Here is a 14,726-nt window from a genome sequence, read left to right as displayed (position 1 = left end):
GTAACCGTGGGGGGGGGGAAGAGGGGCCGGGGTGGGCCCGGGATTATTCCGGGCTCGGTTTACACGCACCGAAAAGTTTACAGCCCCCAGACTGCGGCTGCCACCCCGCTGACCTCGGTGCTAATCCCCAAGTGCACACACACTTATATGACACCCTGCCAACTGACACATGTTCCCCCGATGTGCGAGCCACCAGCGCACAGCTTGAGCAGAAGGGAGTGTCTCCACCGCTGGATCTCAGGTTTCCCTCACATCCCCAGATCAATTCAATTACCGGGTTCATTGTGGACGAGCGGACACCTCCTCCAGACCAGAAGACCGGTGAGGGTCAACAACAAAGAGGAGCTCCCCTGACCCGAACGGGTCATTAATAATTCTGGTTCCGACACAAGAGGAGAGTTAGAACTATAAAAGGCCTATAATTCAGTGGCTTTGGAGTCATTTTGCAGTTAAACTAAGTTTTTTTTTTTTTTTTAGTGATTCTCACCCATTGATTTATCACTTGCGTTATATCTGAGGGATTTTGGGGGGCTCATAAATCCTACACTTTCTTTGAACATGACTCTGGTGGTTTGAGGGAGACCAGCAGAACTCCTTCAACCATTTCTTTTTTTTTCCGCGGCAACATGATGGACGGAAAGTTAAGGCTACCGACTATTTTTGTATAATCGGTCGATTATTTTCCTCATTTATCAGTCGGTTAGCCTAGCTGGAGTGCAAAATATAAGAAAAATGTGAAAAACTTTTCCGAAAGCCCAAGATACCCGAGACACATAAAAGCGATCAGCAAATAGTTGCAAAACTGATCACTGATCAGAAAATGTCGATTAATCTTTGTCAGTACTCAACTGGTTAATCAGTTAAGACCGTTGGGGATTAGTCGTAAATTAGAGTGAATAGTCATTGCAGCTCTGATTAGAAGTTAAAGCTACAGTTAGCAGGATCAGTCAGTGGATCCCGACTTTTCACCTGCGAATCGGTGACCCATAGGTGGCACTGATGTGTCGGGAAATGCAAGAGGGAGCATTTTTGAAACTATAAACAGCTCTGAATTGATGAAATGGAAGCTCTTTTGGTTTAAATTTGACTGTCTAAGCAAAAGAAAAAAAGCACAAAACAGATCCCTTTCACTTTGAATGTAGTTTCTTACCAGCCTAAAACAGAAAGTAATAAATTGCAGCCCCACTTTGCCGTCTGTTAAAGACATCACATGCGTCGCTGTGGAATCCAAATAAATGCAAAATTTATTGACAGGCGTTCAAATGTGTCAACACGTCACGAAGGAAAGTCCGCGACCCCGGAGTGTCGACTCAGCCTTTCTCTTGTCACGAGGCCGACAAAAGAGCAGGAAACGGCGTTCCACGCTGCCACTGACAGGAAGCAATCTGCATATCTATGGACATGCCGTCAGGAGCGGTACGTGTCACCGTGGAGAGCGTTTGTTTGGAGCTGCTTGAGTGTTTAGCCTCTCAAAGAGAAGGGGTTGAAAAACCGCCACACATAAACACTGCTCTCGGTGTTCCCGTGCAATTCAAGCCCACACCTCGCTGGCCTTGTGTGACCCAACTGCCGAGCAATTTGCAGACAAAGGGGACGTTTATAATCTGCGAGGATCCGTTGAATGAGAAGCCCCCGCAGCCACCAAGCAAAATCAATTAGTGCTTTCAAATACTAGTTCGGTCAGAACTTCTCGTTGTATGTGGGCCAAAGAGTGAGAATTACTCAAAACACAGACACAAATGTTGTATTTTCTGTGCTTTTTTAGCCACCAGGAGACAGAATTCGTTCCTGGCTTTGTCCTTATTTAAGGAAAATCTAATGTAATAATAGCAGTCAATAACAAAAGAAGGCACAGTCAGCTTTTCCACACGCAAAGTCTTTCCTAACACTTCTGCACATCTGCTCAGCATCCCCAACTCCACAGTAAGGAGACCTAAAACTTAATATCACGCTACCTCAGCTGTCTCTTCTGCTAAAAACAACACGCTGTAAATTGGCAGCTAATCTGTAAAGGAAGTGTCACATCTTGGAGAAAAATAGGGGAAATAAAAGTCAAAATACAGTCCAACCTGTCTCCATTGGCTTGCGGACAGTCCAGCTCTCCTGGAGATCTGACTCCCTTTCTCTGCTCGCACACTTTAATGCTTCTCTGGACTCCGGGCTCCGGGACCCTCCCCCCGTCCCGCCTCCCAACGTAGCCGTGCCTCCTCCCCCCCACCCGACCGATTGGCCAAGTCTACGCTGGAGCCACACTTCTTGAGAGGGTCCACATGGTGGCCATATTTTCTGAGCCGAATCTGGGTTAAAACAACAAGAGCTGGAACTGCAGAGGGTCTCTCTCTCTCTCTCTTTCTCTCTCTCTCCTTCAGTCTCAGTTTCTCTCACCTTCTCCGACTTGTTTTCATTGTTCTCAGCACCCCCTCCATCAGCCAAGGCCAACATCTCATTACCCAGCCTAAATGAGAATTGCACTTGGTAAAATCAAACTCGCAGACATGAAGCTGCCGCCGCCGCCGCTGCTAACCATCAATACATCGGTCCAAATGCACGGATCCGATTACGTCCCCTCTTCAGTCAGCAACAAACATGTGACGGCCAGATTAGAAGACTGCCAGGATGACCGGATGACTGATAGTTAGAGCAGATGCTCTGCTGTTTCACCGAGAGATTACCTCTGGTTGATGGGAGCGAAGCGTGACAGGTTTGCTTACAGCAGCATTCGGCGCAGCCGGCCACAGCGCTTGCCTCACTTTTGTGTTCACTCACACAGGACGGACAAATGACTTCCATATGAAGACAAAAAAAAAAAAAAAAAATGGAGGGGGGGGGCAAACAGGAAGAGATGCCAATAGGCCAGGTTCTTACTCTCAAGCCGAAGAGGAGGAGGCCTTTTCTTATCAGCGTGAGTGGAAGCTATACACCAAAACTGTTCAATCTAAGCAGCTGTTTGTAATCCAAAGCTAGTACAAGTCCCTTCTTTGACCCATTTCAAATAAACCCCAGAGACTCATCCGTATATGCCGTAGCGAGCAGGATGCAGAAGAGGTTAGGGGGCCATTTCTAAAGCCACGCAATGTAAAATATCTGAATCCCACAACAACAACAAAAGAATCCAATAAAACGACAGCGGCCCGCTGGACAAGGACCACGTCTCTTTGTCGACGCTGCCAACGCAGATGGCCTCATCCTGATCAATACAAGACGGACAGAAACAATTCATTTGATTGTTGTCGTGCTAAAGGTCAAACGCGAAGCCGGTGCTGGAAAGACATACCTCGGTATCACTTTACACTCCAAACTAATACGAGGCAGCAAATGACTAGAAGGTCTGTATGTACAGTTTGCACGGGCCTTTGCTTTTGGAAACGGACACCAAACTTCAAATTCCTTCTGGAGGCCACCAGAAGGCCTTTTTGTGTCTTGCAACAGTTGATAAAGTATGATTGGACAATTGCTTTGGGGGGAGGGGGTTTTCAGCAAATGGATGGTTGTTTCTGAAAACACCTTGCTCAAATACCCTTTTGGGAAAAAAAATGAAAATTCTTCAGCGCCTGTGAGAACCAACCTAACACATATCACATGTCCCCTCTGGAGTGGCCAATTCAGACCTGGTGAGATGTCTACGTCTCATCTCCCAAGGCTAACAAGAAGCTAGCTAGCTAGCTGCGCTAAGAAGGCTGGAGCGAACATGCTCTGGGGGAGTTCCCTCAAAGGCCGCAAGAGTGTCGACACACCGCAGATCCCCTCACATCAAAGAGCGTAAGATCAGTAAGGAATCAGAGGAAGGTCGGCGGCAGCCCCGACAGCAGAGAGGCACGCATGCACGAAAAAAACAGACGCACGGCGGGATGAAGACTCGCTAGCGCAGATTCCATACAGCTCTTGTCAAACTCTGGCTGCAGACACCTGGTCATTCATCTTCCCCTGTCAGAGCGTGTTCAGTGGTATCATGTTGATCTAAGGACAGAGGACGAGTCTGAGGCAAAGCAGAGTGAAAACAGGCCGATAACAGCCAGAATGGAGAGAACCGGTATTTTATGGCGAGGCCCGTTCATGCATTTTCTTACTTGGGTTTCAGTGGATTGAAGTACAACAAACAAGACAATGAAAAAGTGGAGTGATTAACAGCCCATACTGGTCACTCTGCAAAAAGCTCAAAAATCGGTATCCAAATTTAATACAGATGAAAAGGAGGCCATGTCATGAAATCAAACAGAGCTTGTGAGATGAATGAATAAAACTGAATTGATACTCTTCGGAGTAAATGTATTTAAATCTCTGTATTAGCGTAGTAATGACCATTAACTGTCTATTCACTGTCCAATTGTTCGGATTGAAACAATTTGAAAGAAAATACAAACTGCTCTCGTCCCTACTCCTCACATGTTAACATATTTGGTTCTACTCCTCTTTTTTATGTAGGAAAATTACATGTCTGTATTTAAGATAACTGAATAAGCGTGGACACTGATGAAAATTTAGTACCGCTTTTCGACAAACAGCAAGGTAATAGCATGTAAGCAACAGATAAATCGACAATGAAAACAATCGCAAGTCGTTGCCCTAATATGGATAAAAAAAAAAAAAAGATCATTTTAAGGCAACTACGAAGAACAATACTTGTCTAAAATGCCTGATAATTCACCGATAAAGTATTTTCTCGGGGGTGGAAATAAAAAAGAATAAGGACGACGCAAAAGAAATGTAAACCATCGCAGAGTGTGTAAAGAACGAGTAACATCATACACGTTCACGCATGTACAAACAGTATCTTATTTAGTCATGAAAATAGAGGGTGTGATGACACAGCGCAGGACTGTGCGTTTACCTCTGACCTGGATGCTCAGGTGCGTCACAGCTCCCTTCTGAAAGATTCGGGAAAGCGGTGATTCACAGTACGGAAACCGAATGTTTTATTTTGACTCCGCACATGATTCCAGGACATGCCTCCGATATCTCAATGAGCTTTTTATCTCCACGTGTTTTCAATTGGAGCTTTGCCTGCGCACGTTACATCACTGCAGCGAGCCCAAAGAGACCATGGAGGGTTCATTTTAAAAGCCTCTGCGGACAGAGATGGCAGAGGAGAAGATGCATGTGGGAAGAGATGGAAGATACAGATGGAATATTTGGGGGTGGAGAGAGTTTATGGACTTTCCAGTGGGGGAAAATAGCAACGGCTGCTAGCTATACTTTGAAATCGGAGAGGAAAAACAAATGCTTTGACAATTAGCCAACACTAAACCTGATCATAGCACATGGACCAAGAAGGTTCACCCTTCCCATTTTATCTTTTAGAAATGCCAAACATATCTTTTCGACCCGATAGAGGGGAAGGCACAGATGGATGTTGGGTGGACTTCACTGCGAGACATTTGTTTCTCTGCAATCAGAGACGCTCCATCTGAAACCCACAGAGGGAGCAGCTACGACCATCTGGCCACTTCAAGGCCGCGGTGGTGTAAGGCCCATCAACAAACACATGAGGACAGATGTGAAGCTTTCAAACACACACACACACACACACACACACACACACACACACACACACAGGGGAGAGGCCGGCATTAACTATACAAGGTAGATCTGAAAGTTGCTGCTTGATACTTTTTAGTCTCAAAATACTTTTTGACTTATTTTGAAAAAAAAAAAAAAAGTGGCCCACCGGGCTTCCAATTGAAGCTAAAAGGTCTTAAACGGGTAACATACCTGGTCAAATTTGACCAAACTGTTGTCTGGTTTCCTTCACTTTGTTTCAGAATTATACGCGTTGTTTACAACCCCAGGCCAACAGGATGGGATCGGCCGGGCGGATGATAAAACACAGTCAAAGAATATGTGACGTAGTGCTGAGAGATGAAAAACTTCACATTGTTTTTCAACCGCTGTCGGAAGAGCAGCGAACACATCTGCTCTCTCAGTGAAAGCTTTGGGCTGTTTATTGTTTATCTTTCAAAGAAAATAAATGATCCAGGTTTATTCAAAACCAGATGTTGTGTTCTCCCTAAAAATGGCTGAGAACTGCTGGACAGAAAACGTCTAATTGAGATCATCCTAAAATGTTGCCGGAGACATCCGATGAGGGCAATCTGTTGTTGGAGTTTGGATGAAAGAAATTACATCCTGTATGAATGTGAAAAGACTTAAAGATGTTTTTTATTTTGAAGGGAACTAATGAAAAAAAAAATTCAAAAGTTATTGCTGAAATTATAGATAAAATCAATAAAAAAATATTGTTCGCATCACTGATTGTCTGATATATGTTTTGTTTATAAGAAGAATAATGAATTTTGATGATGGGCACAAGGGGTGTTTATAGAGTGCCATGTAACATGCATGTTAACGGAATTACTTTTTAGAAGTGCTTTCATTTCTGACCTCCGAGGAAAATGAATTTGATATATTTGATATTTCAATTATATTGACAACTAAACTTGAAGCTTTAGTTACATTTCCTCGAGCGACTTCACACCATATCATCTTTATCTATGAAGGTCTTGTCAGCTGTGGTTATTTTTTGCTGTATCTACTTGTGGGAACATTATCTTTCTGACATATTTGCTAATTTATGAACTTTCTGGGGAGAACTGCCGGAGCATAAACACAGGGATGTGAGGAAGGTAAGGAAATCCCAACACTGAAGTCCAGGGGAAGCAAGATGGGAGCGTGGGAAAGGGAGAGGGAGAAAGAAAGAGCTGGAGTGTTCTGCAGTTTGCGGTGTTTGGGGAGTACACCTGTGAGAGGTGTAGAGCAAATTTTTCAGACCCCGAGGGTTTAACAAAAAAAAAAAAAAGGGGGGGGGGGGCTGCACACCGACTGAGAGCAAAAGTTATGAAAGCGAAAGGAAAGTGGCGTTATCTCTTCCGTGTATCTAAAATCTCCAGATACATTTGCAGCATAGTTCAAAAATCAGAGCAAATGAATGGACTAGATGCAGCAAACACGAACACCTTCATTTCATCTAATTGTGAGAGCCCCCCCCCCCTCCCCTCACACACACACACACACACACACATACACACATCTGTTTATACAATCTGAGGTGGGGCAGAACAACTCCAGAAGCAGGACCAGGATATTTCCTCCAGCTGTGCGTCTGGGCAGAAAGGAGGAGGGGGGAGCCAATCATCCCTCATCTACTCGCAGTGACGATAGCACCCCTCGTATGGCGAGTCCGAGCCATGCGGGTTAAGAGGGTGATGGAAAACAAAGACCATCTGACACATCGAAGCCCGGCCTCAAAGTGGGTGGCCGACCGGGCCGCCGCAAACCGGGGAAGGTTACACCAAACAGTCGTCTTATGAGGAGGTTTCTCTGTGCCGTTGGCCACAAAGGAAAGTTTTGTTTTGATCCAGGCCTGGTCGTCGCTGCATCTGTTTGGCATCTCCCGGCGGTTAAATATCAGCTCGTGCTGTTTGAGCCCGGGATTAAAGAGGCCGATGAAAGACAACAGAAGGGAGATAACATCCTGCCAAGTGCTACATCATTCTCTGTGTTATCAGTCTCTGAGAACAATAACGGCAGAACACACCGGTGTTTGTTGGGCGGAAACCAAAACAGAAAACTTCTAATTTCATGGGTCCTAACCCCCAGGGGGAGACGGAAATCTTGAAATCTTGAAAATACAAACTCGGAGACAAAGCGTCGGCAAACAATTACAAACTAAAATTGTAAGGATCGCATTTTCTCCAAAAGGATGTTTCCTATTTCACAACACATACATATTTACACAAACACTTTGGAACTACTGTTTACATGAGGTTTCTTTAAGTCCTGAAAAAATATATATAAAATGTAGAGTTCAAGGAAATAAATGCAAACATGTTAGATGGTGAAAGATCCATAGTTTGGATAAATGTGCCGTTATTCCAGCGCTCATATTGGAATTGCAAAGCTCACAAGTTGTAAATATATAAGTATTTCCTGGCCGCAGTCATGCTAGCATGTGAGGTTTCTTTGCTATGTTTGCGTATCATGATGTAAACCACCGTTCTTGTAAAATAATATTATATACTCCTTGATACACTGAGACGGCTAATTGTAATAAACAGTATCCAATTGCAGGTGGCCAAATGATTAATGAAAAGGGTCATTTTTAATTTGATTGTAATGCGAAGCCATTCACGGATAGAGTGATAAGGCCAAGTAATGATTCAGCGTGATTCACCGCCTTCATAATATACGTAACAAAGTGTATTAATAGTGAAAACAAATGTTAAACCTTTCAATTATCTTTTCTTGTGCGCACAATCGTTCAGCAACATTTTTCGTTTCTACAGTAACCTAGTTTCTTCATTTGACTGCAGACTGGTGGCGCCTAAGGTCAGCATCGGGTTGCTAAAGCAAACCCAGAGACACAATGTTACAATTTATTTGATTTGCTATTTGTTCCAGAATCTATTTAGTCATATTTCTGCGGTTTCACACAGGTTGTATATTGCGTCACATTCATGGACCCCCTAAATTGTGCCTTCAGACAATAATCTTGAGCAAGAAAAATACAGCACTGCATCAATATTAGCGGACACGAGTTGTACAACGTCCGGAGCCTGCCTGTCAAATAAATTAAAAGAAAAAACAACTACAAGTTTGTTCTTCCTGTTTAATAAGTCCCGATCAATCATGACTTACAAGGCTCCTCTCGGCGTCGCGTCGGAGACGAACCCAATAAGTGTAAGTGAGCCCCAAATGAAAACATTCAACAAAGTGAAATTAGGGGCTACATTCTTCTCACCTATAGCCTCTGACTGCTGATTGACTGGGGAGTCCGAGAAGCCCCAGCACTTCTCTGTTTCCCACTGTTCGAGCTCCGGAGCCGGGGGCCCTGAGGTCTAACACTGTCTCCATTATGCCTAACCATTTCCAGCCCCACCTTAGCCCTGCAAATAGCCCCGGGATCTATAAACGCAGGGGGTTGCGGGAGAAAATCCCTGCCACTTCAAATCCTTCTGCTTTGCAGGCCAGACTCAGGAAATCAGTCACTCTGTTGAGGTCGGGTGGAAGGTATTTGATCTCTGGAGGGCTAAAAGCATTGTGTTTTGTGCTGGGGATGAGTGCAGTTTAATCCCGAGTTCCCCGTGGTGCTGACCTGCTGCTCCCATCCGAGTTTCCCACTATAGCACAAAACAACACGAACTCCCCCTGCAAGCTGAGACCTCGCGAGCTCCTTTATCCCGACGCCCCTGGGGGCAGAGCCATAGCTGTTGTGGGCACTCCGAGCCTAACCTGATACTCCGCTCCAAATCAAAAGTAAGCACGGAGGAGAAACAAGAGGGGAGTTGGCACCGGACACTCTCCAGTTTCGAATAATAGAAGTATCAAGTGATAACGTCCTCGCTCTCAGGCTATTGGCAAAACATGTCAAGCGGCATATGTAGGAGGTGAGCGGAGACGGAGACGAATAAGGAGGGGCACTGAGAGAAAAGGGGACGGAAAGAAGACACAGGAAGCCGAGATATGAAAAGACATTTTTACGGCGGTGGGCTTCAGGGGTGTAAAGTTAGACGTCTGAATACTTGCACTTGCGATGGAGGAATGCACGTCAAAGAGTAGATCTGGCCGAGAGGTCAATACGATGATGTCAGTTAGTAGCAGAGAAGATAGTGATCAGTCAAATGTTTTACCTCTACTATATTCAATGCCCATTAAAATAAATCAGAACTATTTAGGTTCCATATAAATACAAACAAATTAAAACAACTCATGGTTGGATTCCCAAGAAAACCTTAAAGATGATGAACACGCAAGCGCCGCACGTCACGCTTTGCCTGCACTGAATCTAGTATTCCTTCCTTTATAATCATAATAAATGCTCACTTATGCTCAGCGTTTTCAGGGAACAGACATGACCCATCATCATCATCATCAAAAAAACAACCAAGAAAACGTAATTTCCCTAATCTGTGATATTATAATTGTTGAGAGGCTTTGTTTACAGATAGAACTTTATTTAGCGAGGAAATCCAAAACTCAACACTAAACAAACACATAAATCATATCATAGAAACTACTTCAATCATTTTATTTATAGCCTGGGGGATCGTTATACATAGTTAAAAGTTTACTCATCGAACCCTAGTTAAATGAACTCTTAAGTCAAATGTCATAGATTTACTTCTACTTTTTTTTCCCCATGCATCTGCCTTGGGTGCACTTTTTAAACATGAATTCAACAGGCTGAAAAAAAAAAAACATCCTCGATGTTTTGCAAACTTTTTAAAATGATCTCTTTCACATGGAGAAGGAGGAGGAGGAGATAAAGTCACTGAATCTAAATGTCCTGAGAAGCACGGGAACAGATTCAATTACATCACTCCCACGTAGCTGAATGATCATGCCGGCGGAAGAAATGCGTCAGATTTGTTCGGAAAATGAAGAGCTTTTGGCAGCAATTTGGTAACATTCTACTGTTTTACCCAAAGAACCAACCTGGCATAGTTGTGGCTGGTAAAACACACAAGTTTACATTTACTAGTGCAGATACAATACGTTTCTATGAAAACACAACTCATATCGCGCAGTGACTCCTGCTGTCTCCCACAGACATAAAAGGGAAAAAGACAGACATCTCATATTCCAAGAAGAGATGAGCAGAGATATCCTCTGGTGAACAACAACACAGATAAGCGTAAGAATAACTTCCTAATAAAATTGAGTGTCTGGACCGGTAAGTTGTGTATTATAGGACTTGTAGATTTAGCCTCTTTGGCTGGACTGATGTGTCCGATGCTTATGGTGAAGAGAAGAAGGTTTTGTCAACAATAAGTATGAGATAACGGGATGCGGGAAGCTGACATGATGTCTTCTTATTTTTGGAGCGACGTGACAAACGATTATTATGTTTATTATCTTAGTCGGGTATTTCCACTTTGAAATGACCTTCACAGGTGGTCTCTGCTCAATATCTCTCATTCCATTGTTTTCCTTCATATTAGGGAAAACATGTCCCCCCCCCGCTCTTTACCCCTTCATAAACACCCCCAACTTCCTACTTGCTCAGAATAAATATACCAGACAGATTTCTAGAGTCAGCATAGTAGACAATGAAAATACACCGTGAACTTGGCCAGATCAAAACTGTCAAAGGTTGCTGTTTCAACACGGAGTGACTCTCCTGACTGCTGAGTCATTGGCCGAGACGCAGGGAAGACAATCCGCGGGCTCGTGCTATCATTCTCGGGAGTTTGAAAGATTGTCGCATTTATAGAACCAGGAAAATGAATTTTTCACAGCAGCATTGACAATAACAATAGTGAAAACATTTTTCTGCATTAACTGCCTCCCCTTCCCCCTCATAATGATGGAAAACTAAATATAGATCATTGCTGGTAGAAAATAGTTCATCCTTGTTGACAATTTGCGGAGAGTAAACTGTAAAGGTAGGCATTGAGCAACATAACGATCAATAATTATAAATGTGTACATTATTATTCACATATAACTTTAAAATCCGAACTTTGATTCATGTATTCTGGTAGTGTCAAGATTGAGGGCGGGAAATTCTTATGTGTTTCATTTCCGTCTTGCAGAAATCAACGTGCATTTTAATCGCTTCTCGTGTCCGACGTATTGCGACCGATTCATAATATTGATGTCAGTTTGCATCTGTGTGGAACAATTGGTGAATTTCCACAACACAGGTGCCACAAACAGAACCCCAAAAATAATATCAGAAGAAGAAAAGCAGGAAACCCTGTGTTGGTTTGTTTTGTTAGTCTACACAGCACATGGGGAAAATCTTTACACAGCAGTCACGCATGTGGACAAAAGGTTGTCGGGCATTTAAAGACAAAAGCATGTGAGTTTTTGTTTGACTTGTAGTTTAAACATATAAGAGAACACCAACCTCTTGTGTGGAATTGTGTGGAGTGAGGTAAATCCCAATGATGTTAGAGTCGTCACTGCTCTCAGCCTGCGGGGACGGCAGAAACAGAGACAATTAACCGAAATCACAAAACCATACCATTTACAGACGGCGACGGGAATCTGCTTTTCGGTATTTTTCCATCTAAACTCAGGACGGATGAGAAACAGCACCTGGAGAAACTGTTAAAATAAAATTGTCTGCAAGCACGATTGACAGGACATGGGGTCCCCGTGGTGAGGTTGCATAATGATTAACAAAACAATTCACTCCAAGTGCATTATATAATGTGACCGAGTGACTAAATATCGTAACCCATTTATGAATTGTGCTTTTCAAAAAGCAGCCACTTCCTAACACCACTGCTGCAATCAGCATTGACAAACACAGATGCAGTAGTTAATCGATGGGATATAAAGATGCAGCATTTTCACAGTTCTTAACCTTAATGGTCATTGGACATTCTGAGAACTGGGCACTTTCCTTTTAGTTGTGATCAGAACCGATCCACAAATAAAGGCAGTTTTATTATTCAGACACATTATTTTGTGTTTGTGGACTCGGTTAGATTGACTTCATGTGCTGGCTACAGTCGCGCAAAAGAGCAAATCAGATTAATAATCACGAGTTATTACAAAAGATGAGAAGCATTTTAAGATAATATTCTAGAGCGCATATAAAACAAATGGTAAAATCAGCAAATTCTGGTCAGATGAATCATTTCATTTCTGCAATGCCTCCCAATAGAATATGTGGGTGAAGTTTTTCAGTCCCAAAGCATACTCAACTTCCGGTTCTAAAAAAGAAATCACCGAATCAATATATCCCATGAGGCTGCACACCAACCATCACTTTAGAACGAATCCATGAAAACCCAATAAGACAACTCACTCTAAAAACATCTCCCGATGCAGTCGACGGCTTCCGGTTACTGCACGGCCTTCACACTAAGGACGCGCACACGTCAGGCTGTAGATAATTCACTTTAGGACGACTCTCATGCCGTTCGCTCGGCTCAAATGAAACATTTTAACGCATTCTGTCCACAGAGAGCAGCACTCGGTGTAGTCACTGGTCACGTCGATAGCAACGCATTAGCGGGATTGCAGAACATTCCACTGAGCACCATCACAGCTTGAGTACAGCAGATTAAATGATGGTAACAAGACAGAAAATATCAGCAGAGTATCTGATTGTTAAGTATCCACTAACAGGATTAACAAAGGCTTTCATTCATCACTGAGCCTGAAACATCCACAGTCCCGGCTCGTTCTGACTCTCAGCAGCAGGTCTGAAGGAAAACCCTCGAAATCTGTCAAAACGCCAATTGCGGGCTTTGTTTTTATGTTACGTGATACCAAGGAAACATAATATAATCAAATCATATAATCAGAACTGACATCAGGTTTATGTACAATAGTAACACAAGCACTATTTTGCAATGAAAACCCTGGAATAGGCTTGAAATAATACACAATTCTCACAGCAGCTTCACTGGGATCACAATGACTTTTGTTACATTAATAAACAGCGTAGCAACCATACAAAAGGGCCGTAAATCAATTATGTTTCATTGAATTACATGTTCATACTTTTAATATTTGTACTTGCATTTCACTGGGAGGGCAAATAGACACCCCGCTGGCTTTGGAGAGCTTGACATTGATTGTTTTGTCTGATTTTGTCTGATTTTCAGATTCCCAATGTCTGATACGATGAGACGGGCGGATCTGCGATCGCCGCCTCCTGGTCCAAATGAAATCTACTACCATGTAACTGTATATGTATATACATTGCTAATTAAAGCAACTTTATGCAGATTTCTTTTGGCTTTGACTGCGGTAAACTTTCCAACTTGATTTAGATGTTATGCTAGTTGGATTCACGAATGTGTTTATATGCAACTTACTGAGATCCTCAACTCCTTATATAGGCTCTCATCTAATAGTCTGGTGTTTAGACCTTCATACCACATTGTTTAAAAAACAGGCAAACAGCATGCAGCACTTAAGTCACATCATTAATTATAGACGGAGATACCCAGTCGCTGATGGGAAATTTCGGCCACTGTGTTCCTCACAGTATAAACTGATATTCGGTGGCCCCGGAAGAAAGATGAGTAAATATGGTGATAGCAAAACCGTGCCAGAGGTTACGACTCGCATAGAGACATAGACGGAGAAATTCTGACAGTATCAAAAATTTAGAAGGCTCAATGCCACACTACTGCGAAACCCAAACAAAGAGACGGCGGAGACTAAATATCATGATAATCAAAAGCCTCCTTTTTTTCAAGACATGCGTCCGCAACTTGGGCTGATAAACACAAGTAAAAGATAAAATCTTGAGAGATTTGCCCTTTTAACAATGTAGTCCGACAGAAGAGGACGCAGAAAGTTGGGTTTGATGAAGGAGGGATTTGCTGTGGCGACCCCAGAAGGGAGTAGCCAAAAGGGAAAAGAAGAAGTCTTATATAGATATAACCTCAAAGTAAGAGGACATATGTTTGTATACACGCGGCCCATTTATCCCAGAATGTTTCCATGGCTGCAGATTCAGGAGTCTACTTTGGCAGAGCGAGCCTGCTGTTTAACCCATCAGTGGTGTAACACATCAGGCACTAATACTGTGTGGAAAGAGAAGACATGTTGCTTTTGCAACAGCTCTTTCCTCACTTTGGCTCGATGTTGTAATGAAAGGCTGAGCAGAGAACACTTTCATTAAAAGAACCGGCTCAGGATAAACAGCGTCCCTCGGGCAAACACACATCACACAGGTGCTGGGAAGCTGCTTTATTCACCAGCGTGAGCCAATAAGATGTTTGGAGCAACCGTGGAGGAGACGGTACACATAAAAATACGTA

At 43.2% G+C, this 14,726-nt stretch overlaps 1 protein-coding gene across 2 annotated transcripts in view; it reads right to left on the bottom strand.

Moving 5' to 3' along the window:
• The window catches only part of lhfpl2a (LHFPL tetraspan subfamily member 2a), a 42,933-nt gene that overhangs the window by 12,803 nt on the left and 15,404 nt on the right, over positions 1-14,726 (bottom strand). Inside the window, exon 2 of one of the 2 annotated variants that reach the window (XM_086152396.1) lies at positions 11,846-11,911. The gene's annotated coding sequence lies outside the window, so the exon portion shown is untranslated. Of the gene's footprint in view, positions 1-2,069; positions 2,146-11,845; positions 11,912-14,726 lie in introns of those variants that run through there. The other variant, XM_086152397.1, reaches the window with a different exon arrangement.

Source organism: Fistularia commersonii, chromosome 9 (genome assembly GCF_037954325.1).
Source record: "Fistularia commersonii isolate RoL2024-O1a breed Wild chromosome 9, RoL_Fcom_v1.0, whole genome shotgun sequence".
NCBI classification, from domain to species: Eukaryota; Metazoa; Chordata; class Actinopteri; order Syngnathiformes; family Fistulariidae; genus Fistularia; species Fistularia commersonii.
This window is presented reverse-complemented; position numbering and strand designations above follow the sequence as displayed.